Source organism: Macaca nemestrina, chromosome 2 (genome assembly GCF_043159975.1).
Source record: "Macaca nemestrina isolate mMacNem1 chromosome 2, mMacNem.hap1, whole genome shotgun sequence".
NCBI classification, from domain to species: Eukaryota; Metazoa; Chordata; class Mammalia; order Primates; family Cercopithecidae; genus Macaca; species Macaca nemestrina.
In genome coordinates, this window is record NC_092126.1 from 175,389,612 (window position 1) to 175,416,428 (window position 26,817).

General features: G+C 39.1%; 1 protein-coding gene across 13 annotated transcripts in view; it reads right to left on the reverse strand.

Moving 5' to 3' along the window:
• Positions 1-26,817, reverse strand: part of LOC105477551 (HHLA2 member of B7 family) — a 79,606-nt gene that overhangs the window by 46,301 nt on the left and 6,488 nt on the right. For 5 of the 13 annotated variants that reach the window (XM_011734105.2, XM_011734102.2, XM_011734096.2 and 2 more), the window contains one exon: positions 15,291-15,398. The exons of the other annotated variants lie outside the window; for them this stretch is intronic. The gene's annotated coding sequence lies outside the window, so the exon portion shown is untranslated. The remainder of the gene's footprint in view (positions 1-15,290; positions 15,399-26,817) is intronic. 13 annotated transcript variants of the gene reach the window in all.

Sequence of the window (26,817 nt, forward strand, 5' to 3'; positions counted from 1 at the left end):
CCTATAAACCTCAAACAAGATAAACAACCAGGTACCTCACTGAAAATGTTAAAAACCAAAGAGAAAGAAACTTTTAAAGCAGTCAGAAGGCACAACAAAAAAGGCAGGTTGCCTTCAAAAGAGCAACAATTAGGCAAATACTGCCTTTTAAACAGACGGAATAGAAGCCAAAGATGAGAGAAAAATTTCTTCAAAGTGATCAAAGAAAATGACTTCCAACCCAAAATTGCAACCCCCAAATTATAACTTCCAACCCAAAATTGTAGCAAAAAGATTTCAAGAATAAAGTGAAATAATTCTTAGACACACAAAACATAATTTGAAACCAGCAGAACTGCACTAAGTGAAATGCTACAGGCGTGTTTTTCAGGTAGAAGGAAAATGATACCAGGGGAAGCTCAAATTCAGGAAGGGATGAAGAGCTATGAATATAGGGCAGGGGAAGCTCAAATTCAGGAAGGGATAAAGAGCTATGAATATAGGGCAAATTTAAATAAGTAGACTAGCTTTCTCCCCAGGGATGTTGCTGCAGAAGCATCATTGAAGTCTCTCTTTCCATAGCAGCCATGTCTAAGTCAGAGTCTCCTAAAAAGCCTGAACAGCTGCAGAAACTTTTCCTCACACGGTTGATCTTCGAAATAACTGATGAGCATTTCTAGAGCCATTCTGAGCAATGGGAACTCTCACAGACTGTGTAGCAATGAGAGACTCAAACACCAAGCACTCTAGGGGTTTTGGGTTGTCCCATATGTCACCATGGAGTTGGATATAGCCATGAATGCAAAGTCATCTTACATGATTTGGCTGTACCCCCACCCAAATCTTATCTTGAATTGTAGCTCCCATAATTCCCACATGTTATGGAAGGGACTCAGTGGGAGATAACTGATTCATGGGGGCAGTTTTCCCCATACTGTTCTTGTGGTAAATGCTCCCCTCGAGCATTTATCCTTTGAGTTACAAACAATCCAATTATACTCTTTTAGTTACTTAAAATCGTACAATTAAGTTATTGACTATAGCCACCCTGTTGGGTTATCAAATAGTGGGTCTTATTCATTCTTTCTATTCCATTAAGTCTCACGAGATCTCATGGTTTGTAAAGGGAAACTCCTTTTGCTTGGTTCTCGTTTGTTCTTTGCTTGCTGCCATGTAAGATGTGCCTTTCATCTTCTGCCATGATTGTGAGGCCTCCCCAGCCATGTCGAACTGTAAGTTCATTAAACCTCTTTTTCTTTATAAATTACCCAGTCTTGAGTATGTCTTTATCAGAAGCATGAAAATGGATGAATACACCATACAAGGTGGATGGAAGAGTTGTGGAACCAAACAGAGCTGTCTCAAATGAAGATCTTCAGAGACCCGGTAACCACTTAACTGTGAAAGAGATTGTAGTGGCATTAAAAAAAGACACTGAAGACCATCACCTAAGAAATTATTTTGAGCACTATGGGAAATTAAAGTGATTGAACTCATGACTGACTGAGGCAGCGGTGAGAGGCTTTGCTTTCATAACTTTTGATGACTGTGACTCCCTGAATAATATTGTCATTCAGAAATACCATCCTGTGAATGGCCACAATTGTGAAACAAGGAAAGCCTTATTGAAGCAAGATATGGCTAGTGCTTCATCCGGCCAAAGAGGTCAAAGTAGTTCTAGAGATATAAGTGGTGGTCGTGGAGGTAGTTTTGGTAGGAATGCCAACTTTGGTAGTAGCAGAAACTTCAGTGGTTGTGGTGGTTTTGGTGGCAGCCACGGTGGTGGTAGATATGGCAGCTGTGGGCATGGCTATTGTAGATTCGGTAGATAGAAACAGTTTTGAAGGTAGAGAAAGCTATAATGGTTTTCGGCAATTGTAATAATCAATCTTCAAATTTTGGGCCTATGAAGGTAGGGAACCAGGCAGAAACTCTGGTTCCTATGGTGGGGGAGGCCAATACTTTGCCAAACTACAAAACCAAGATGGCCATGATGGTCCCAGTAGCAATCGTAGCAGAAGGTTTTAATTATTGCCAGGAAGCAAAGCTTAACAGGAGAGGAGAGCCAGAGAAGTGACAGGTGAGGTACAGGTTACCATAGATTTGTGAATTCAGCCAAGCACAGTGGTGACAGGGCCTAGCTGCTGCAAAGAAGACACATTTAAGACAATACTCACGTGTATCAGCAAAACACTGAAGAACTGTATTTGTGACTAATTGCATAAGAGGTTATTTTAGTTTCTGTTTGTGGAAAGTTGAAAGCATTCCAACATAGGGTTTATGTAGTTTTTTGTTTTTTGCACCCATGCTGTATATTTCTAAATCTAATAGTCTGAGCATGACACTGAATAAATGTCTTTCTAAAAAAAAATGAGATTAATGACAATAAAAAGGTTTTAAATATAAGAATTTTAAACATAAATAAAACACACTGACATTCATATTTTAAAGACAGAATTAAAGTACCCAATAATGGCTTAAGGCTTTAGAAGGAGCTAAAAAAAAGTGAGCTGTCTAAAAGGAATATAGAATCTTTTCATTGCCCATGAAAAGTATAAAGTACCAATTAATGTAAGATTTTAAGAACCAATGAGGTATATCATAATTTTATGGTTCATAAGTAAAAGAATTATAGAATGTATAATTTCTAAAGAGGTAGGGGGAAAAACAGAATTACAAATTTGCAGCAAGGCCCAGAAGGAAGGAAAATTTTGGAGCATACAAAAGCCCTAGAATAGATGAGATGAATAGAAAGCACTGAGTAAGTCAGACACAAAATAACTCATACTGTATGATTTGAATTACTTGACATTCTGAAAACAGGCAGAACTTAACTGTACTGTTTAAGGATGCATACTGAGGTATAATACTAAAGAAAAGCAAGGACAGGATTACCATAGAAGCTAGAAAGTGTTTTCCTTTGACAGAGAGAGAAGGTAGTGGCTTGGAGGGGACGTGAAGGAGCCTCGTGAAAGCCTAGGCGTGCTTGATTGCCTGGCAAACCAGGTGGTTATCTCATGGGCTTTTGTTTTGTGTTGATTCATTTAGCTATATTTTGTGCACTTCTCTGTATTTATTCTATTTTCACAAAAATATTAAAAGTATAAGGAAGATCTAAATGTGCTGATATAGTAAAATCTTCAGAAATGTATAGTTAATAAAACAAAGCATGGAACAGAAAAAATGGTATGCTCTTGTTATATGAAAAAAGCTCACATACTCATATACATGCTTGTACTCACATAAATCATTTCTCAAAACATATGTAATAATAAATTTAATCTAGCCCACTGCCTCTGAGAGGGGAGACTAGGACTCTGGTATTTATGAGAGGCAGGGGCTAATTTTTCTCTGTATGCTTTTACTGTGAAAATAACCTTTGAATTACATTTAATAATATAAAGATTCACCAACCTGTGAATTAACTAGTAAGACAAAGCAGAGTTACCATTTGATGAAATCATTGTTTTCTAACAAAGGATTGCATTTTGAAATCTTAAGTCTGGCATTTTTAACCAAAAATTGTAAATCACTGCTAAATTTGTTCCAAAGATGGGTTGAATTTTCACAACCAATAAGAAAAGAAAAGGGGCTTTTATTTTAAATGGATACCCATGAAGTGATTATCTTTCAATTTCCCTCACATAAGTGGAGTGGAGATAGGTATAGATAATTCATTTTCATTTCAGCTCCCTTTTAGAACACTGTGATGTTTTCCATCTGCATTACAATAGAGCACTACTAAAAAATGGAAGCAAATTTAGGGCAAACCAAATGGCTAAACTTAAGAATCTGCCACAAATCATGAAATTGTCCTTTAGACTTTTAGTCATATGAACAAGTAGTTTAGACCAGAATCGAATAATATGGATAATCTGAGTTGTCAAAGCGATTAGAACATAGTACGGATTTCAGGGAAATCCATTTACTAAATAAATGGGAAAGCACCCATTGTTGACAAGGTGTGAAGAAATGAGCCCACTCAGGATTTCTGGGTTAAGACAGCAGCTTAAATACATGCCTCTAATTTTGTTTCTTATCTCCTTAACTCAATAAAAATTTAGGGAAGGGATTTTTGTTTTCAATTTTTAAAAAATTTTGTGGGTACACAGTAGGTGTATATATTTATGGGGTACATAAGATGTTTGGATACAGGGCTGCAATGTGAAATAATCACATCATGAAGAATGGTATATCCATCCCCTCGAGCATTTATCCTTTGAGTTACAAACAATCCAATTATACTCTTTTAGTTACTTAAAATCGTACAATTAAGTTATTGACTATAGCCACCCTGTTGGGTTATCAAATAGTGGGTCTTATTCATTCTTTCTATTCCATTAACCATCCCCACCTCACTGTCCCCCAACCACAGACCCCCCACTATGGGAAGGATTTTTTTTTTTTTTTTTCTAAGAAATGGATAAATCAGAAAAAGAGGAGAGGCCAAAAAAAAAAAAAAAAAAATCAGCAAAACTTTCGAAACTAGAGAAAAATGGGCAAGTGGTAACTGACTTAGTAGACCCAAGAAAACGAGTCTCTAGTTCATGGGAAAATGTGAAAGTCCACCAACTCGTACCAGGTAGTACTCAAAAGACATAGGAACTGCTTTGGAACTGGTAGTGAAAAAGAAAAAAAGACCAAGATGAGAAAACCTCATAGGAAAGCTATTTCTTATAGCCATCTAACACAGGTGGGATGGCCCCTCCCAATTAATAGGTGAGATGTCCTGGCTGATGACGCCATGCACACACCAAGAGGTGAGAACACATTGTATTACATCATGGAACTTTCTAAACATAGTAGGACAACACCCAGGCTCATCTGGAATGGGCTTGAGAATGTCTTGAAAGTGAAAATGAGAATAAGCAGCTTGGTTTTTATCATAGGTAGGGGGTGGGATGAGGGAAAATCCACTCTCCCACATAGGTTGTACTTTCTGCTGTGTCCAGGGTGCAGCACCAGCTTTCTTACCAGCTTGCTGAAATATGGGGCAGAAGAGGAAGGAAGAGGTGGGCATGAAAGCTCTCAGCAGTCAAAGATAAAAAATGGAGTCAGACTCTATTAAACTATTTAAGAAGTTAAACCCCCGAGATTCTGTCCTGCACTCCACTTTACTGAACATTGTCCCTTTCTTTGGAGAAATCTGGAGGTTTGTTCCATGGAGAAACAAAGCATAATAATGTGTGAATTGATGGTCCAGGCACAGATTAGAGTTAAGGTAGAGGTTAAGACTAGTTTATCAAACAGGTATCTAATGCTGAATCCAGAGACCCAGCCCATCCCCCAGCCTACATCACCCTACAGTGACTTCCACCTGAGAGGCATGGCCCACAGTCCAAGCTCTGAGAGCCTCCAACAAGCTTCCTTCATTCTTAATGTTAAGCAGACATTGAGGGATTACCAGATACCCTGAGGAAAGCTGCACAGAAGACAGAAATAAACAAAACCAACCTCCCTTACAAAAAGATATCCTGGAGTAAATAAAAATATGTAAGCAAGCGAGGGTGAAAATCAACAAAACCAAATGAAATAAAACTATAACTAACATCTTCAGAGAGATAAGAAAATGTTACATTCATAAAAAGGCAACAGAATGGCATAAGAAATTAACACAAAAGACATCTTGGAATTGAGAACATAAGAGCAGAAGTCATTAACAGGGTTAGAAAATAAAGTAGAGAATGTCTTCTAGACAGTAAATAGACACAGAGGCAGAAAATAAACAAAAAATATTTTTAAAATCAGATGACAACTCGAAAAAATCTATAAAAAAAGAGAAAACAGGAAACAGGGTAGAAAACAAAAGTATTTAAGAAAATTTTCCAGAACAATAAATGAATTGCTATTACTGAAAAAAAGCTTACTGAATAAAAGTGGTGGATGAAAGCATTCCCACAAAGATACTCCATTTTGAAATTTCAGAAAACTAGGGAAAAAGAAGAGTCCATTAACTTCCAGGAGACAAAAGCTAATAGAAAGGGCCAGGAATCATACTGGCTTCAGACTTTGCAACAGCATGACTTGCAAGCAAAAAGAAAATGCAACCACATCCAGAATTCTAAAGAAAAATTACTTGTAACCTGCAAGTATGGTCAAACTCCCAAACTTGGGAGGACAGAATGACATTTTCAGACATGCACTATCTCAAAAACAAAATAAATGTATTACCCATCCTCTCTTTTCAAGAAGCTATGGGAAAATGTGCTCCACCAAAATAAAAGTACAAATCAAGAAAGATGATGACGTGACACAGGAAATTAGTTCAAAAGAGAAGAGGAGTAAAGGGATTCCTAGGAGGATGGTGAACAGACATTCCAAAATGCTAGCTGGAATCTGGACCAGACTAGAGAAGAGTGAATCTAAAAGGACATGCCTCTCCCTGTTAGGACCATGATCCCCACTGCTTTGGCACAGTCTTTTTTTTTTTTTTTTAAACACCTGGAGAAATGTTCTGGAGAGACTGGTCCAGATACAAATCTAGTGATCTTAACAATTTGCTAATAAATTCCTTATTCTTTCTTCCAGGTCCTGCTGCCTAAATCAGCTGTGGACATTTATTCATTTTACCAAAGTGTTCTGTTTTCACTGACTTCTGTGAGCTGGAACAAGCTTAGCAGCAAGAAACCCAGGGTAATTCATGCCACTCCCACTGATCACGTGGTTAGTACCTGCTTTGCATTACAGTCCTTGCAAATGTATGGACTGTGGTGAGCCTCATGGTCTCTCCTTCTGAATACACCAGAAAGCCCCCTTATAAAGTCCCAGGATGCAGAAGACTGTCAGATTCATCTTTTCCTAGACACCTTTACCTAACAGTGGTGATCACGCTCTCCTCACACAACTAGCTTTGTATTTGCCGCCCACATTTTAAAAATCTATATAATATTTAGGGCTACATATAGTTATATATACACACACACTCTATCATTAAACTATCAAAACTCTGAAGAAAACCAAGGGAATGCATAACTCTAAATTCTAGATGATTTACCTGTGAAGAGGGGAGCCACGAAGAAGTATGACAAGAATCAGCAAACGCAGGAGGATTCTATTAGGTTGGTGCAAAAGTAATCATGGTCTTTGCCACTAAAAGTCATGAAAAAAACTGCAATTGCTTTTGCACCAACTTAGTAAATTCTATTTCATAACCTTGGTGGAGGATTCAAGGGTTAGGTTTTTTTTCTGTTGTTCTTTGGACTCTACATTTTACAGATAATTTCACATGCAGAAAATAAAAGGAAAAGAAATAAGCCTACTCATATAGAAATTGTTGAAGTGTAAATTGGAACAAACTTCCTGGCTGACTTCTTGGCAACAAATATCAAAAACCTTAAAATTGGCCATGCTTTTTAAGCCAATAATTCTTCTAGGAAATAGTCTGTGAAAAGTTGGACACTGTGCAAAGTATACAGATTTGCTAAATCAGAAACAGTGAAAACTTAGGAGCCCAAAATACCCTATCTTGCAGAATTTATTAAAATAAGTGGGATATTCATGCAATTGACCATTATGCAGTCATGACATGCTGCTGTTTACTGACATGGGTAAAGTCGACATTATACTGAAATTTACTTCAAATATGCATAGGCCATGTGATATGTACATGCATGCACGGGTTGAATCTGCTCCCCAGGGATGGTTAGTTGATATTTGAAGAATCTTGTTCATAGCAAGCACTCCACAAATCTGTGCTTTAGAAGCAGCTACTACAAGTACTTCAATGAGAACTATTTCCATTAGTATCGGGTTTGCTAACTAGCAAAAGAGATACTCAAAATATTTTATTGTTGGTAAAATGTACAGACACATCTGCTCTTGCATTAATAGGAGTATGATAGAAATCACAAGAGCAGTTAGTAAGAATATTTTAGTGTCTGCCTCTAGTAATCTTGTCATGAAAGGACCTTCAAGTACCTAAAAGAAACGAGCTTGGTACATCACCAAGTTTTGCAAGAACAGATTTTATGACTCTTTATGGTCACTTGCTAAATGTGTGTGTATTATTTTGGGTTCTTCAGAGAAGCAGATGCCAAGACAGAATTATTGCAGAAAATTTATTGGTAGAATATCCAAGAAGGACAAGGAGAGGGAGCTGAAGAAGGCAAGAAGAAGCTTAAGACCATAATAAAGTTCTAACACTTGTAAAAGAGTCGAGGAAGGAAGAGCAAGTGGGAAGAGTCTCAGATTAGAGTGGGGTTCCAAGAAAGCTTCAGCCTGACCAGTGGAGAAGTTGTATGCCAAGGTCATGAAAGAGAGGAGTCAATACTTACCATAAGGGACCTGCATTAATAACCCCAAGTGTGCTCAGTGATTGGCTGGGAGCAGCCATGGGAAGCATGACCTGAGTGTAAATGAAGCAGTAGATTCAGAGGTTCAACAGCTTGCACTGCCCGTCAATTATGCTCCCAGAGCAGGAGGCTGAGTATTTTCACAATTGCTATAGTGACTGGCAGAACTCAGACTGAACCGAAGCACTTAGTAGAGACTATGAGTGCCCTTACAGATAATCTAATCAATGGAAACAACATAACTAACAAAAAGAACCTGATGACTGTAAAATGGCCAAATTAGCTTAAATCTATTTTCAACAATATAGCTAAGGTAGGTGAGGGTTTCAGTGTGAATATGGCATGACTATTATCCGTCTTTAGTAAAACACTTTTTAAAAAAAATTCTATTTTTTTTAAAACACTTTTAAAAAAAGTGTTTTACTAGCTATCACTACAATTTCTTTTAGGGTCTTTGCCTCTTTCCCATCCAGGCCCTCATATTCTGAACTACCTCATCAAGGCATGTTCCTGAGGTACCATAAATAAGAAATAAACAGGAATTTCGGATGTGGGAAGGTAAGAAGAGAAGAGAGAAGGAACAGAGAAAGAGCATAGGAACCAGGTAGTCAGTGGTCAAAGAACTTAGGGCTGCCTTGTGAGTGATGTTGTATGTGTTTGGGAGAATGGAGCTATTTGCAAAGTGGAGATAAGGAAATAGCTAAAAAATGAAAGAAATGAGATGTCATAACCAATGCTGACAAAGAGACAAAGATAAATATATATCTCTGAGGAATTCCAGGAATCTTGGAGAATGCACTTCCATATGGTGTAGGATGGAAGTAAAGCTGATCTAAAGTAGGTTGTAAGAAGCAAGATCAACACAACTTATATCTTAGTTAAAGACAGACACAGACAAAATACATGTGGGTAGGAAAATATTTGACAGCATGAATAAGATGTTAGTGTTGTTTCTTTACACGATAGAGTTGTGGATGATTTTTTTTCTTCTCTATTTTCTAATTTTTCCTCAATGAACATGAATTAGTATAATATGAAGAAAAAGATGTTGGGGGAAAAGGAAAATAATTTGGGTGACTGCGTATTTCCAGGAAATAGACTGAGCATTAGCTAAGTGCAGGCATTGTTTTCAGCACAGTTTCCAACATAATTGGTGAATTATAAGAGGACTCCATGGAGAAGGTCAGTTTACCCTGTAACCCATGGATGGATGGATGCACTTTGGAGCTAACGCGTCCTGGTAGACATATTTAGGAGACCATGTTTGTCAAAGTAGAATTTTTAGTTAGGATTTTATCCATGGCCATTGATGATGACTGGCTATACCCTCCATGAAAAGCTATCGTCTAGAACCATTCTACTCTGCTTTGTAATGAGGTCTGAAGAAAAATATTGTTCCATAAGGACCAAATTCAAAATCGGCTATAGTCAAAGCTAATACTAATTTTTTTTTCTTTTCTTTTTTTTTTGAGACAGAGTCTCGCTCTGTCACCCAGGCTGGAGTGCAGTGGCATGATCTCAGCTCACCGCAACCTCGGCCTCCTTGGTTCAAGTGATTCTCTGCCTCAGCCTCCTGAGTAGCTGGGATTACAGGCATATGCCACCACACCCGACTAACTGTGTATTTTTAGTACAGATGGGGTTTCTCCATGTTGGTCAGGCTGGTCTCGAATTCCCGACCTCAGGTGATCCACCCGCCTCAGTCTCCCAAGGTGTTGGGATTACAGGTGTGAGCCACCACGCCCGACAGTATTTTCTTTAATAAGTAATCTCCCGGGCCAGGCACAGTGGCTCACGCCTGTAATTCCAGCACTTTGGGAGGGTGAGGTGGGCAGATCACAAGGTCAGGAGTTCGAGGTCAGCCTGACCAACACGGTGAAACCTTGTCACTACTAAAAATACAAAAATTAGCCAGCCATGGTGGCGTGCACCTGTAATCCCAGCTACTCGGGGGACTAAGGCAGGAGAATCACTTGAACCTAGGAGGCGGAGGTTGCGGTGAGCTGAGACTGCACCACTGCACTCCAACCTGGGTGACATAGTGAGACTTCATCTCAAAAAGAAAAAAAAAAAAAAAAGAAGTAATCTCCCTACTATCCTAGGCCACCTCACCCTCTTACAGATTTGATTAATCAGGATTCTATTAGTAAACTTACATCCTGCCTATGTAAAATAATAAAGCACCAACCTCAAGGGCTGGGACATCTAGATGTTCCCTTCTTCCCTCACTGCTGTTCACTCCTCCACTTGCCTGCCTAATTTATAAAGCCTGTATATCCATCATTAATCAGCAACAGTTGGGACTTTAGACCGCACTGCTAGAGGATGATGAAGAATATATGTATACTTTTTAAAATCCTGGTTGGAAATGTCACAGAGATCCTAGTTGCACACCGTATATCCACTTCCACAGACTCGTTAAGCTCTATCCTTGGATTAAGCTGGATCACAGGAAGAATATGTGCTGTCACTGGCCACAGTGTCTTCCTATAAAGACAAAAGGCTCCCCTTCTTCCATGTAGACCCTGCCTCCTACCATGGTACATGATTTGGTGAGAAGAACCAGGACTGGATTGCAATTTCTATTTACCCCATGAGCCTAGTACACTGTTCAATCTTGATAACTGTCCATGACAGCCATGATTTTTGTGCTCAGAAGACATTAACTTAGTCCCCTGAAGAAATCCTGTCACTAAGTCATGCTTCACCTCTAAACTTTTTCTGTCCTCCTATCTCTCCAGCCATATTTGTTGAGGGTCTTAGTGGACCAATGTTCACAGCTTTTTGGATTTCATGGACCAGTTAAATTCCTAAAGAAAATGGTTTTCGGGAACTGACATAGGGTTGCCAAGTTTTATTTGGAAAAAAAAAAAAATAGGGCCTAAAGTGTGCAGTTTAATAAGCATAGTAATATCAAAATAAAAGCCAATATTTCTGGAGAAATAAAAGCTGTTTACCTAAATCCATATTTTTCCTTTCATAAAGTAAAGCTTAATCAGTGCATTGGGATGTGGTTGACCTAGCTGTCACTTTCTGCCTTTCTAGCATCCTCTGGGCCACACTCTTCCTAGGTACACCAGTTGTCTGCAGGTTCTCCAGCCGACGCCATCACTTCTCTTAGTCTCTGAACCTGGGTGATGCCTTTTAATCTTTCAGGTCTCTGACTGGGGAGTCAAGGAATGATTCTAAGTCAGAGACATTTAAGCAAATTTAGGAACTGTTACTTTTCCATAAATGATACAAAAGCAAAGCATAATTAGTTATATATCAATAGATTTAATATTTATCTTGCCTACTAGACTGTGAGCTTCATGGGAACAGCATTCATGCCTATGTAGTTTTGCCTCTGGCACCTGACCCAGTATCTGGCCACCTTAGTACTTGTTTTTAACCAGAGGAACTTTTTCCCTTCTTTCTGAATATTAAAGATTTTATAATTTGTTTCTCACCTTGCCCTGTTTCCAAGAATCTTAGACACAGGATTATACTTCATCACAGCAACTATGTTGACTTTTCTGGCTGGAATATTTACTCTTTCCTCTTTCATCTTTTTTTTTTTTCATTTTTTTTTTTTACTGTTTGTCATAAGCTGTTTCAAATTTCAGAAAGATGTAGGGTGTAAATAAATAAATAAAAGCCTTATAATGCAATAGCTCACCTGTTCCTGAAATAAAATGCTGACATTTCAAATGTTCCTTATTGTAAAGGTTAGATGACTAAATATATTCCTCTTCTGCTACCTTAGATTACCCAAATAAACATCCAACACATATAAACTACACAAATAGATCAGGCTTGTGAAGGAGGTAGACGTTTGAAAAATCAAGATAAAAGAAAATGCAAGGCATAGCATTCTAGCTTAAAAACAAACAACCATAAGAAAACCACCACATATACTTCTATTTATGCTTATTATATGCCCTTTTAAAATACCAAGAAAAGCCAGCTGCCAGCTGGGGTGCTTTCCAAAGATTTTGAACAAGCATCATGACTCTATTCTCCCATGAGGCTTCTATAGGTCTGCTCTTAACATCCTAAATGGATTAGAGTAGCTATCTCTAGTTTGGTAAATAATACTTAAAACTGGGCCAAGCATGAATCAAGCTTCAAATTCTGATTATTTTCTAATAAAGAGGACTTAGCACAAAATATACAGAAGGCAATATATCCTAATTGGCTTAATGACTCCTTTAAGACATATATCACCTGCAATGATAGGGTAATTGCTCTGAGAAAGTACACTGACATGGACCCTGGACACACATTAGGCTATAAGAGACTGTATTCCCCATTCTATGGAATGGGAACCATCTTGGTCATATCTGAGGATTCTCCAGTAGCTGAAGTTCTTGTCTGCAAAGCTGCAGGGCTCAATCAGCGGGTACAGCACTTTTATGGAGCACCCAGGGCTCAGCTCTGAACTCAAGGCTCTTCTAAGGGCAGAGAGGCAAGAGGATGCACCCCCGGCACACACTTGCTGAGCCCCCTTGAATTTAATTTCACAGGGTGAGAACCTCTGATAAAATGTTTAACGTGGGTACAAAAGCACCATTTGCCACCCATCTGGGAAAATAAGGGTGTTTGTTCTTCCGAAGAGCTGAAAAGAAGTTTTGGCCCAGAGCTTGATATCTTGCTTAGTAGGCACAGCAAACTTTCTAGTCAGATAAGTAGCGGAAAAAATCCCAATTCAGAGTGGCAGGCTTCTTCCACAGTGGTGACACCTGAGCCTTGGGGTCAACTCAGTGGGTGTTTTAGCAGGAAGCAGCGAGAGCGTGGGCTCTGGAGCCAGGCTTGGCTTTGACTTACGGCTCCAAAATTTACAAATGAGATGACTCATAATACGATCATCTTTCAACTGTTTCCTCCCTGGTGAAATGGAGGTTCAAGGTGGCAGTGGATAAAAATAATGTATTTCATCCTCATATCAACCGATGAAGTAAAATGTCTGGCTCTATAATAGGTACACAAATATTTGTTCACATCTTACCACCGTCTCCTCACCCTCCCCTGTCTTTTCAGCTGTCCTTTTGACTGGGGAGGTTGCAGGTGACATGGAGAGAAGAGCCGTGGTGTGGCCAGGCCCATCCCTGAGGCATCTGGGGTCAGGAAAACCCCTCCCCATCCCTGCCAACCTTCCTCACTGCCCAACAATATTCTTATCCTATTTAAAAATTAGGAAGCAATTAATTTCGATAACTTCAAGAACAGATTCAAAAGGGGAAGGAATACACAAAATGGAAAAAAAGGTCAGCCTAAGGATGTAGGAGTAGGAAAAGTTTTTTTTTTTTAAGAGACAGTATAGGATCATGGATTTGCCTTGCTCCTCCTGACAAGAGTAGGTGCTCACAAGAATATGGAATGCAGTGCTACAGTTGTTCCCCCAATCTCCTCCATCTCTTTCTCCTTTGACCTCTTTCTCTGTATCAAGTATTCACAGGCACAACTCTTAGTACAGCAGATTGCCAGTTTGCTAGTGTTCGTGTGCACAAAGATAAAAAAAAAATAAATCTGAACTCCACATAGCAGAAGTAAAGCTATATACAATTACGCAGCATCACGGTGTGTACTAAAGTTAATGCTAGGAATGATGGAACCCAGAAGAGAAAGTCATACCTCCTCTCTGAACTGACTGCAGTCCCCAAAGATAATTAAATTGTGCATTTTAAATGAAGAAGGATTTAGTTGGGGTCTGGAGATAAAAAGGAGGGGCTCTGATGAAGTCATCATAACCCTGAAAGACATATGCTCAGAGTTCAATTCCTGAACACTCTTGGCTTCGATTTCCATACTAGTAAGTTAGGACTGACTTGCCCAAGGTCACAGAGGTTAATGTCTATGTGGCAAAGAGTCAGACCTTACTCCAGATCCAGACTTTTCACTACCCCATGGGTATAACTACAGGTAGGGTCCATACGGGACACCCGTTGTGAAGTAGGACTTCAACCTACTTGGTCCACCTCTTACTCCAGCCACATGGTAGCAGTCAGTTCTGTGAAGGTTTTAACCAGGCAGCTACAGGGGCAGTCAGTGGCACTTTGCCTTGATGCTGCACCACTGCCCAAAGAGCTCTGAAGCGGAGAGTGAGAGCACCACAGGAATCCTCTCAGCACCCCCACAACACATGCACACACAACCCAGAAACAGAGGAGGTAACATCCGTGGGGGCCCTGGAGAGGGTGAATAAATGCTTCCACTCCTTGCCCTTGTTGAATGGTTCTGAAACATATTTCCTAACGTTCTCCAGAAAACCCCCCAGGATTGAGCATAGTTCCCAATGGTCGGGATCCAATCAATAACACATCTGTGTTGACCTTCCCTCATTGCTGGTTTCACTCCCCCTGAATCACAGTAGTCCTGCCCATGGGTATCACAAGACTGCCCACACCAGCCTTTTTCCAAAATAAAGAATTGTGCATGACTCAAGCCTGAGAAAAACTGTCCTTATATAATTATCTCACAGAATGTATATTTCTAGTCTTGGAACAGACTTGCATTTCTAACTACCCCACAGGTATCGATACTCTTGAAAACTCTCGGAATGCCACATTACACTGGTCAGAAGTACAGCATTGTCCTTTTGCCAGGAAAACTAGCCTCTCCAGACCTTAATTTGGGTAAGGCACCACTTTTCGCCTTAATTTCAAAACGTTGAGTCCTCCCACAACTGTTCGTTCCTCAAGAATGTTCAGCTGTTACGTTTTTTTAGTTTCGTCATCATCACTATATTGAAGCTGTGTTCACAACCTCCATTTCCCCATGTTACCAGATTAAACAGATTTTCTCCATTCCCTCTGTAAAATATACGCTTAGTTCAGGTTCCCTTGAGGCAGAGCCAGAAATGGTGAATATCATGCAGTGGAATTACTGAGGATGAGCTTTCAGGAGAAAACTGTAAGGAATCAAGGAAGTAGGACAGAGAAAGGGAAGATGCCAAGCAAAAAATGAGCTTGGCTGAGATCTGGTCTCTATCTCATAGCATGAGGAGCACTGGAACCTGAGTGACACCACAGACTTGCTCACCCTTGCCGCAAGGGGCCAGCTTGTCCTCAAATCAGTCTGTCGTTGGGCATGGGCTGCCCCCGGGGAAACATCATAGCTTCCCAGGCATCTCTGGGCAAAGGTAAGTCTCTGGAAAAGAGTGCATACAAAAGTCATTAGCAGCCAGCACTCACAGCAGCTGGAGTTTGAGTGCACCTGCCTAGAAAAGGGGATCTGGGCAGGACATCAACAGGACCTACTGTTCATACTGATCCCCGTCCCTTGACATAGCTAGTAGTCTACAAGGTCCAGCCAGGGAGTAGAAACACCACAGGTTTTTGATAAAGAAGAAATTTATTATCTTACAGAAACTTGGCCATGTGGGTGATAGCTGGGAAGCAATAGCGGTGAGTGAAGCAATCCAGAAATTAGCAGTAACAAAGAAGCTGCTACAACCCACAAGGCTGGAGGGACAACAGAAGAAGGTATTGTTGGCAGTCAGGATTGTCTGGGGGGATTTAGAGCCACTAAGAGGATGCAGAAGAGAGGCAGCCTCTGCCAGGACACCTCAGGAAGTGAGAATGGTGAGTAGGGGGAACGTGGCGTCTTCCCTCCCCTCTCCTCCAGCCCTCCCGTTTTCTGCCTGTGCCTGCCATTGGCCGAACATACACAGAAGCCAGAGGGAAAGGCAGTCTGGGAAATGTGGTTTCTTGCAATGTGGCAGAAAAGAGAACAAGAACTGTTAAGCAGGCACTGACACACCGCTACAGTACATCTGCACACTTCCATTCATACCAAGTGAGTGATATGCTTACCAAAACATCTGTGTTTTGTCCATTTTCTCTGCTATTATGTAGAGTAGACTAGTTTGGGGACATAGACATCTCTTTAGATTAAAATAGAAGTAATCAAATCTATGTCAGGCCCTAGTTACTGCAATCAAATGTGTATATACCATGTGTGGTTTCTCCAGCTCAGTTTCTAGTTCTCAACTATGGAAAAGACCAATCTTGAAAGCTACACTCTTTCTCGTGCCCAATACCCAACCTTAAATCTAGGAAAAGGGATAAGCTTTTTCTAGAGCTTCGCTCTAGAAAAGTTGGAGGATTTTTGAAGGTAGTATCAAGAATCCAGCTCATTTCATCTGTAATTTTGGCACAGGCTGATTTACCAGGATGCTCTTCTCACTTGAATCTCTATGTTCTCCTTCTTATATCTGGGTAAATAATACCTAATGCTTGATATTACACGATGTTTTCAAAATGTTAGCCATCACTTTAAATATTTCACTGTGCACTAAATAAGTAAGCATTAAACATAGGTCCAAATTTAGTTGGCATATTTACATGTGTCTTTAATTATTATTTGTCAAGTTGTGCCAGTACTTGGGATTACTCAAGAGGCAGGTTAGACAAAGGCCATCCCAAGGGGCTTAACAAAATGATTACAGGCTTATTAGAAAACACAGAAAGACAAGCTTCCCAGGCATTGTTCTCTACAACTTGCAAATCACACTGCTGAAAAAAGACCATAAGTTTGTTATGAGTAGAACAATTTCTAATACCTAAGTACCTATGCTACATACAGACACATACCCCTATTTACACTTGGTAAAGTGAGAAACAACAGATTTCTGTAAATGTTCTTAATTCTGTATTTCTTTAAAACAACATGGAGGGTCTATAAGTTATAACCCTCTACTAGATTTATAGTGCATTTTGGTGAAGGGTAAAAGCTTATGCAAAAAATAGTATTTTTGTGTAGGAATATCTGCATACATTTGCCAAAACTTCATTTGTGCTAAAGATGATGACTGAATATGTCTTTTAAATGTTGTATTAAAAATTTTCTGTTCAAGGAATTTATACACATAGAGTAAAATATAGTATAGCAAGTACTCACACCTTCCCCAAATCCAATTCTCAATGGTCTCTCAAGCTTTCAAATCAGCCTTGAGATGCACCAGAAGGGCATCCAGTTCTATAAGTGCTGAGATGAGAAATCAAATCCATAATCATAACAAACAAGCAAATTTATTCTCACTGCCAATGTGGATGTGGGATGCAGTTCAGTTTCAGTGATTAATGACTTGTGAGAATCAGAATTCAGATCATTATACTATGAACATTTCTCTTGATAATCCAAATGAATTACTCTGACTTGCCAAGAAATTTCAAAAAAATTAACAATTAAACCAGCTGACTTTTTCCAATAAGAGGGGAACAATATGTCATTAACCTCTACAGAATATGATGGATGAAAATAACACAAACATATTAACAGATATTTTTGATGAATTTTGAATTCTTTGGGTATTTTTCCCCTGAAGGTAATATGTAAAATGTATAATTGCTTTTTATTCATGTAAGACTTATTTTTCCTATAAATATCAAAACTGGGACTAACATAACATCTTTTATTAATTTAGCCTAAAATTTCTCTCTGGAAAAATATTTTTTCTCTGATCTAGATAAATATAAACGGTATAAGAATACAAATTTGAGGAGTCATGAGGAGGAGAAAGAAAGAAAGTGCTAATTTTTAAAAAGTAGGGCTATGTCAAAAGGACACAGGCATCAACTTCAAACAGCCCGTAATGACCAAAGCTAGAAATTTTAAGCAGCAAAATAAATTATAATATTGGATTATAACCCAAAGAATAAAAAAATCCATGTAATATAAATAATCCACTAATGTGCATAAATGGTTGAATGCATACCTTTTTTTCCATACCAAATAATTTCAAATAATATATATACACATACTACCTGCCTCCAAGAGGTGGGGCAGCTTAATTCCCCTCCCCTTGAGTGTGGGCTGGATTTAGTCATTTAGTTCTAACAACCAGAGAATGGGGGAAAAAATAGTAATTTTATAATGGAAAACCCTGACAGACATTACTTTAACCATGTGATTGATATTAACATTATCAGTAAGTCATGTTGTTATTATGTATCCCTACACATGATAATGGCACTACACCTGTGTAGTACTCTGCCACAAAACCCACAACCGCAGTCTAATAATGAGAAAAAGATAAGACAAAGCCAAATTGAAGACAGTCTGCAAATTACCTGACCATTATACCTCAAAACTGTTAAGGTCACAAAAAAAAAAACGAAAAAGGAGAAACTTGCAGTTTGGAGAAGACTAAGAAGACCTAACTGGTACCAAAGCTATCTTAAGGAAAAAGAACAAAACTGGAGGAATCACATTACCTGATTTGAAATTATGCTACAGAGCTATAATAGTCAAAACAGTGTGGTACTTGCATAAAAACAGACACATAGACCAGTGTAACACAATAGAAAACCCAGAAACAAATCTACACATGTACAATAAATTCATTTTCAACAAAGGTACCAAGAACAGTCACTGGGGAAAAGATAGTCTCTTCAATATATGGGGCTTGCAAAACTGGATATCCATATGCAGAAGACTGAAAGTAGAACCCTATCTCTTGCCATATACAATAATCAAATAAAAGTGGATTAAAGACTTAAATCTAAGACCTCAAACCATGAAATGACTACAAGAAACACTGGGGAAAATCTCCAGGACATTGGTCTGGGGAAAAATTTCTTGAGTAATACCCCACAAACACAGGCAACCAAAGCAAAAATGGACAAATGGGATCACATCAAGTTAAAAAGCTTCTGCATAGCAAAGGAAACAATCAACAAAGTGAAGAGACAACCCACAGAATGGGAGAAAATATTTACAAACTACCACTCTGACAAGGGATTCATCACCAGACTATATAAGGAGCTCAAACAACTCTATAGGAAAAAAATCTAATAATCCAATTTTTAAAAATGGGCAAAAGATTTGAATAGACCTATCTCAGAAGATGTACAAATGGCAAACAGGCATATGAAAAGGTGCTCAACATCACTGATCAGAGAAATGCAAATCAAAACTATAATGAGATATCATCTCACCCCCGTTAAAATGGCTTCTATCCAAAAGACAGGCAATAACAAATGCTGGCAAGGTTGTGAAGAAAAGGGAACTCTCATACCTTGTTGGTGGGAATCTAAATTAGTACACCACTATGAAGAAAAGTTTGGAGGTTCCTAAAAAAAATAAAAATTGAACTACTGTATGATCCAGCAATCCCACTGCTGGGTATATACCCAAGAGAAAGGAAATCAGTATATCAAAGAGATATTTGCACTCCTATGTTTGTTACAGCACTGTTTATAATAGCTAAGATTTGGAAGCAACATAAGTGTCCATCAACAGATAAATGGATAAAAGAAAATGTGGTACATATACACAGTGGAGTACTATTCAGCCCATAAAAAAGAATGAGATCCAATTAGTTGCAACGACACGGATAGAGCTGGAGATTCTTATGTTAAGTGAAATAAGGCAGGCACAGAAAGACAAACATCATATGTTCTCACTCATTTGTGGGATCTAAAAATCAAAACCATTAAACTCATGGGTCTAGAGAGTAGAAGGGTTGTTATCAGAGGCTGGGAAGGGTAGTGGTGGTTGTGGAGAAGGTGGGGATGGTTAATGGGTACAAAAAATAGTTAGAAAGAATAAATAAGACCTATTATGTGATAGCACAACAGAGTGACTATAGTCAATAACATTAATTGTAAATTTTAAAATTATTTAGAGAGTGTAATTGAATTATTTGTAATTCAAAGGACAAATGCTTAATAGGATGGATACCCCATTCTCCGTGATGTGCTTATTTTACACTGCATGCATGTATTAAAACATTTCATGTATCTCATACATATATATATATATACCTGTTATGCACCCACAAAAATTAAAATTGAAAATAAAAAAATAAAAGACCTAACTACTAAATGCATTGTGGTATTCTGGATTGGATCCTGAAATAGAAAAAGGAAGTTACTGGAAAAACTGGTGACCTTCAAATAGAATCTGTAGTTTAGCTAGTAGTATTGTACCATGCTAATTTCTTAAGTTTTGACAAATGAACCATGTATATAAGATGTTAACATAGGGGAAGCTGGGCAAAAGTTAACAAGAACTCTTTTTTTGTTTTTGAGACAGTTTTGCTCGTATTGCCCAGGCTGAAGTGCAGTGCCACGATCTTGGCTGACTGCAACCTCCGCCTTCTGGTTTCAAGTGATTCTCCTGCCTCAGCCTCCTGAGTAGCTGGGATTACAGGTGCCTGACACCATGCCCGGCTAATTTTTGTATTTTTAGTAGAGATGGGGTTTCACCATGTTGGTCAGGCTGGTCTTGAACTCCTGACCTCATGATCCACCTGCCTCGGCCTCCCAAAGTACTAGGATTACAGGTGGGAGCCACCACGCGCAGCCAACAAGAACTCTTATAATACCTTCACAACTTTTCTGTAACTCTAAAATTATTCTAAAATAAAAATGGTTTATTACTCAGAACCAAATGAAAAAGCACAATGTATGCAAAGAGGTAGAATACAATAAAAGCAGTCTTAAGGAGAATTTAGTCAAGCATTTGTATTAAAAAGGAATAAAGGTAAGCATATATTAAATAAGTATAAAATCTAAGTTAGAAAAATTTTTTTAAAAAGGGTCGGGCAGATCACCTGAGGTCAGGAGTTCAAGACCAGCCTGGCCAATGTGGTGAAACCCTGTCTTTACTAAAAACACAAAAGTTAGCAAGGCATGGTGGTAGGTGCCTATAATCCCAGATACTTGGGAGGCTGAGGCAGGAGAATTGCTTGAACCTGGGAGGTGGAGGTTATAGTGAGCCGAGATCATGCCATTGCACTCTCGCCGGGGTGACAGAGGAAGACTCTGTCAAAAAAAAAAAAAAAAAAAGAAAAATTCAAAAAAGTAGCAGGAAAATATTATAGTGGAAATAAAATAGAAAAAATATATGTATATACAATGGAAAATGTTAAAGTCAAAAATTGATTAACAAGACTACAAATTGACAATAGACAAACTTCTGGTAAAATTAAGTGAGAAAATGTAGTATGATAAAAAAGTTGGCATAACTACAGATAAAGCAGAAATGTGAAAAGATAATATTATCAGCAACATTCTGCCAGTGGATTTAAAAACAGTTTTCTAAGAATCTTTCCTTAACTGAGATAAACACAAAATAGAAATCTTAAAGAGTCCTATAATTATTAAAGAAATTGGACAGCGGTTTAAAACCCTCACACACACACACACAGGGGGAGAGAGGGAGAGCTCGAGCAGGTCCAGATGGTTTTCCAGACACATTCTACCAAACTTCAAGGACAGTATTATTTAAACCCAGACAAAGACTGTATGAGGACAGAAGATAATCTATTTCACTCAGGAAAAGAGATATGAAAATCTGGACAAAATGTCGTAAACTACATCTAACCATATTAAAACAGATAATGTATTATGACTGCTAATCATGTCCTCCAAGAAGCAGACACCAAGATGGGACACGATGTTCAAGGCATAGTAGTGAGGAAAATTCCTGTGAAGGATAAAGGGGGAAAGCAGAACTTTCCAACTGAGATGTTAAAGGAGAGAGGAAGGGCGGAAATGGAGTGAAAGGAACATCAGGCTTGCCGCAGTTCTAAGAAAGTTTTGTCAGATGACTGGCGAGCCCTGGCACCAAAGCCATCCGTTAGAGAAGTCCCTTGTTAGCCTTGCCACTGTGCTCAATCACTGAGGGAATAATCGGTGGAGCATCGGCTGAGACAGTCATGGCCATGACACAAAGGTGGCGATGACCAGAGAGCAGCACCTAGAGCTGCAATGGCCCACACTGCCCGCAGCAGGAGATGTGAGCCCACATTTTCAGGGCTGCCACAGTGACCAAGTTGGATTTTCTCCAGGAATCCAAAGAATATTTAGCATTAGAAGATTTATAAATGTGATTTATCACATGTATCAGACCGAAGTCTTGTGTGCCTCAGATTCCCTTGGCTCAAATGTGTCACTGACCTTAACTGTCACTGTGAGGCTCTGTTGAGTCATTTGCCCTGAGAGTACCAAGCCTTCCTCCTTGGACACCACCCAGAGCTGAGCCAACCAGGCACATACCTGGAGTGTCTGGTCCCTCCTGATACTTCTGGAATGGAATGGAACTCTATACAGCAGGGCATGGGACTTGGCACCCTGAGCTGCTATTAAAGGGACTAGATGATGACATTGGGATATATGGAGCTGTTTATTTCCTGTGAGGTAAATTTTAACCAGCAGGAGGGACTAGATCTGGGCAGATGAATCCCCCATCTTCTTTCCTCCCGTGGAGGACTTTGAGGCACAGTTTTCTATATTCTCATTCAGAAAAGTCCTTCACACTGATGAATGCTAGCTATGACCAAGAGAATTGCTGGGTGTCTGTCTGACTACTCGTGAAGCAGTAGCCAGCATGGTAATCTGTCCCTTTACAAAGCTGCCCATCTTCCCTTGCCTTGCTTCCGTTTTCCTTCTCTCTCACAGCCCTGAGTTTTTACCTCTCAAATAAAGCATAAGCATTTTAATCCTTGCTTCAGGCTCTGTTTTCTAGAAAACCCACGCTAAAAGCATATAAAGCAGATTAGAGTTGAAAAACCAATCTTCTGAATACATGCAGAAAAAAATAGATAATGTACAAAGTTATTGTAAATTCCTCATTTTGGAAATTTACTCATCATCATTGATGAGTAAAAGGCTTTAATGTGACAAAGAATATGTCTGAAAACGCTATAAAAACAGAATCTTCACTGGGGAAACATTAGAAATAGTCCCTTTAAAATCAATTATAAGGCAAGGATGCAAAATCAACCAGTAATCCTACTCAGGCAGCAAATATGACAACATATTGTAGCAATCATGAATAGTTTACTGATGTGACTATTTATACAGCTGTAGGCAGGGTTAAGTGAAACTAACAAGAATGATGCTGTACCCTCAAGACTAGCAACATGGACAAGTACCCTATCATCCTGGGCTGAAGGAACAATTTACCAAATCTAGAGAGATCAGGGATCTGCAGAACAGGCCGTTAGTAGGGAGGTGAGGCCCACTCTCAGACACAGTAAATCTGTGGTGTGTTGCTGAAGCCCTGAAAGCTCTAATATATTTGTAACAGATTGACTAGTTGTTCTTCAAAATTTCATATCCACCTAGAACCTCAGAATGGGAGATTATTTGAAAATAGGCTCTTTGTAGATGTAATTAAGGTAAAGACTGAGATGAAATCATACTGGGTTAGGCTGTGTTCTAAGTCTTATGAGAGGTAGGAAAAGACACATAGATGGCGGCCGAGACTGAAATTATATTGATACAAGGCAAGGAACACCAGGAGTCGCCAGAAGCTGGCAGAGGCAAGGAAGGATTCTCCCCTAGAATCTTCAGAAGTGTGGGTCTGCCAACACCTTGATTTTGGACTTCTAGCCTTCAGAACTATGGGAGGATGTGTTTTTCTTAATTTAAGCCACCATATTTGTGGTAGTTTGTTAAAGGAGCCTGAGGAAACTAATACAATGCCTGAATTTGGAGAGAAATCTTTCTTCTTTCTTTCTTGATTGGGGAGTAGTAGGAAACAAATGGGAACATCAACAATGGCATTGATCATGACAATGGGAGCATAGCTTATACAATGATACATTGAACAGGGAGAAGTCACTCAAAACCCCAGTGCATTCCCCTTTAGAACACTACACACGTGTATACACACCCCCAACTAAATGCTGCAAACACTGGAATGTGATATTCAGTAGGTCCAAAAATGAAAGTCAGTTCGATTATCTAACAAAAAGTTTATTTCCACCTCTGCCAATAACTCAGCCTAAGCAAATGAGAGAACAAAACATACCCAGCCATCAGAGTCACCTGCTCTGAGGTGGTGGCAATGGTGGTTGCAATAATGGATTATAGGTCTCACACAAAATGAGAAAAAAAAAATCAAGAGCCCATCGCACACCTACTGTGTCAGAACTGGTTTGATTACCTAGCTACTGACTGAGCAAAATAAAAAAACGACGTGCTACATAATATACACTATAGTCCAAAAGAGGTGGGGTACAGGAATGGCATGCAAATGACCAAAAAATAAAATAAAGCCCAACCTGGAATAAAACAGTTCAAAGAGCAGAAAGAAAACCTTCACTTATATTAGGTCTATACCCTCTAGAAAACATATACACAATAATTATATGTTTTATATTAGAAATTAATGCCCAGGATATGTACACAACAAAACAAGTACTCAAAAACAAGCTAAACAAAATAATAGGATGAGAAGAGGATTGTAGACATGAGGAAACAAAATACGGACTAAAATTTCTAGAGATAACTAATAAGAACGTAGAGCTAGCAAAGTACAGAAGTGATATCACTGAAAGCCAAAGTAGAGGAAGATTTGTGATATCTTGATGAATTCAGCTTACAGAGATGAATGCACTAGATGAAGTTGAGCTATAGAACATAAATTGAATGCAATTAGATGAGGTTACATTATAGCACATCAATGACACAGTATTAGGATAATTGATATTGGTCCCTGAAGTCAAGAACTTATCAAATCAAGGAGTTGATACACAAATAAAATATAAGAAAACTTTTCTAAAATGAAGACAGGATTGAATCTGTTGATCTAAAGTTTCCATAGTCTAGGAAAAGTTGATACAGAAAACTCAGAACCAAGACATAACTGAATTAAGCAGTTGAATGCCAAATAAGGGGAAGAAATATTTTACTTTTTTGCCTAAACAAGCAACAAAGAGGTGGGACATGGGTGGAGAAGAAAAAGAAGATGCTTTGACTTCCCCACAAAAGACAGCAGAGCATACTGATTCCAGGATTTTTTTTATTTGCTGTTAGTGTGTGCTGTTTTCAAGGAGAGAGCCAGCCCAGAACAGAAAAGGCAGCACCAGGAGGCTTTTCTAGTAAATGCCCTCAAGGGACTTCTTTTCTCCTCTCCCTTCCTACCTCTTCCCCCTTGACTTCAGAACTGTATTGCATAATCTCTCCCGTGAGTTAGGCCTCCAACAATAAAACTAGGAAAAGGCTCACTGCAACCTCCACCTCCCGGGTTCAAGCAATTCCCCTGCCTCAGCCTCCTGAGTAGCTGGAAGGAGAGTAAAGTAGCGTTTGCTAAAGCCCATGTAGCAAGGAAATACTAAGGAAGTGTTTCCAACTTGAATTGGGGAAAACAAAATGAAACTGAAAACTAATTCAAAAAAGTCAATTACTTGACTTGAAGACAGCTGAATGTCTTGGATTGTCAGAATCAAGGAATCCCCACATGGAATTTGAACCAATCAAAGTGCAATTAGCAAGGGAAAATGTTGAGAGAGATGTTAGTCAATAAAATATCTGTCTCAGCATACTGTCAGGAGAATAAGGGGTAGGAGGTTGAACCCTGGATGGTAAAATATTCACAGGTTCCAGTAATTATGGTTTCCAGGTATTATGCTATTTCAGACCTGTTATCGAATGACTAACCCTCCTGCTACAACAAAACAGAAAATGAAATCAGATATTTTCTCTTTCAAACTCATTTATATACCATGTTAAAGTCAGACTGTTTAATCTTCATGTTAATATTTATTTCCCTACTACAAAAATCAGATCTATGTAACTCACAAGTGTAACTTCTTGTATGAATTAGATGGTGAATATAAATAGCAACACAGAAATCAAATCTAGATTGTTACTTGTCTTATTTCCTAAACTATAGCACATCTCAACTTTCTTTTTTTTTTTTTTTTTTTTTTTTTTTTGAGACGGAGTCTCGCTCTGTCGCCCAGGCTGGACTGCAGTGGCCGGATCTCAGCTCACCGCAAGCTCCGCCTCCCGGGTTTACGCCATTCTCCTGCCTCAGCCTCTCGAGCAGCTGGGACTACAGGCGCCCGCCACCTCGCCCGGCTAGATTTTTGTATTTTTTAGTAGAGACGGGGTTTCACCGTGTTAGCCAGGATGGTCTCGATCTCCTGACCTCGTGATCCGCCCGTCTCGGCCTCCCAAAGTGCTGGGATTACAGGCTTGAGCCACCGCGCCCGGCCTCAACTTTCTTATAAAATGAGAATACCAACCCAATACCTCAGCTCAGTTATGTGGATTACCTTTTATATTGTACAGGCAGCACACAAACCACTGAGCTCATAGGCAATAGTTGGTAAATGCAAGTCACTCAGATGAAACCAACTTAGAAGCAGGAGAGAAACAATAGAAGAGTCAAGGTAGCGAGCAGGAAGAAGTGAAAACTAAAATGTGCTGCTTGGTTCCGAGAAGAAAGGAGGAGGCAAGATAACCTTGAGGCTGCTTGAGTTGAGGGAGAAAGGAGTAGAATCCTTATGAGAAAAGATTACAAGAATATGCCAAACAGATTGAAACTACCGTGGGCCACCCTCAAATTCCAAAAGGGAAAGAGAAACAAGGTAGTCTCTCAAATTAGCCTAGGGAAGAAAACAGGAATATAAGAGACAAGGACAATTGAAATAATTGGGGGCAGGGGAGGAAAATTGTGGTGGTGAAAAAAATAAGGGGTAAGAATTGAATAGGAGTTACCTTAACAAAAAAGACTGCAAGAAGGTAATTCTAGAAGAAAGCAAATGCCTCAAAAACAACAAATGTGTTTGGAATCCTCAGAAAAGTAAATAAAAGCGGGAAAATAG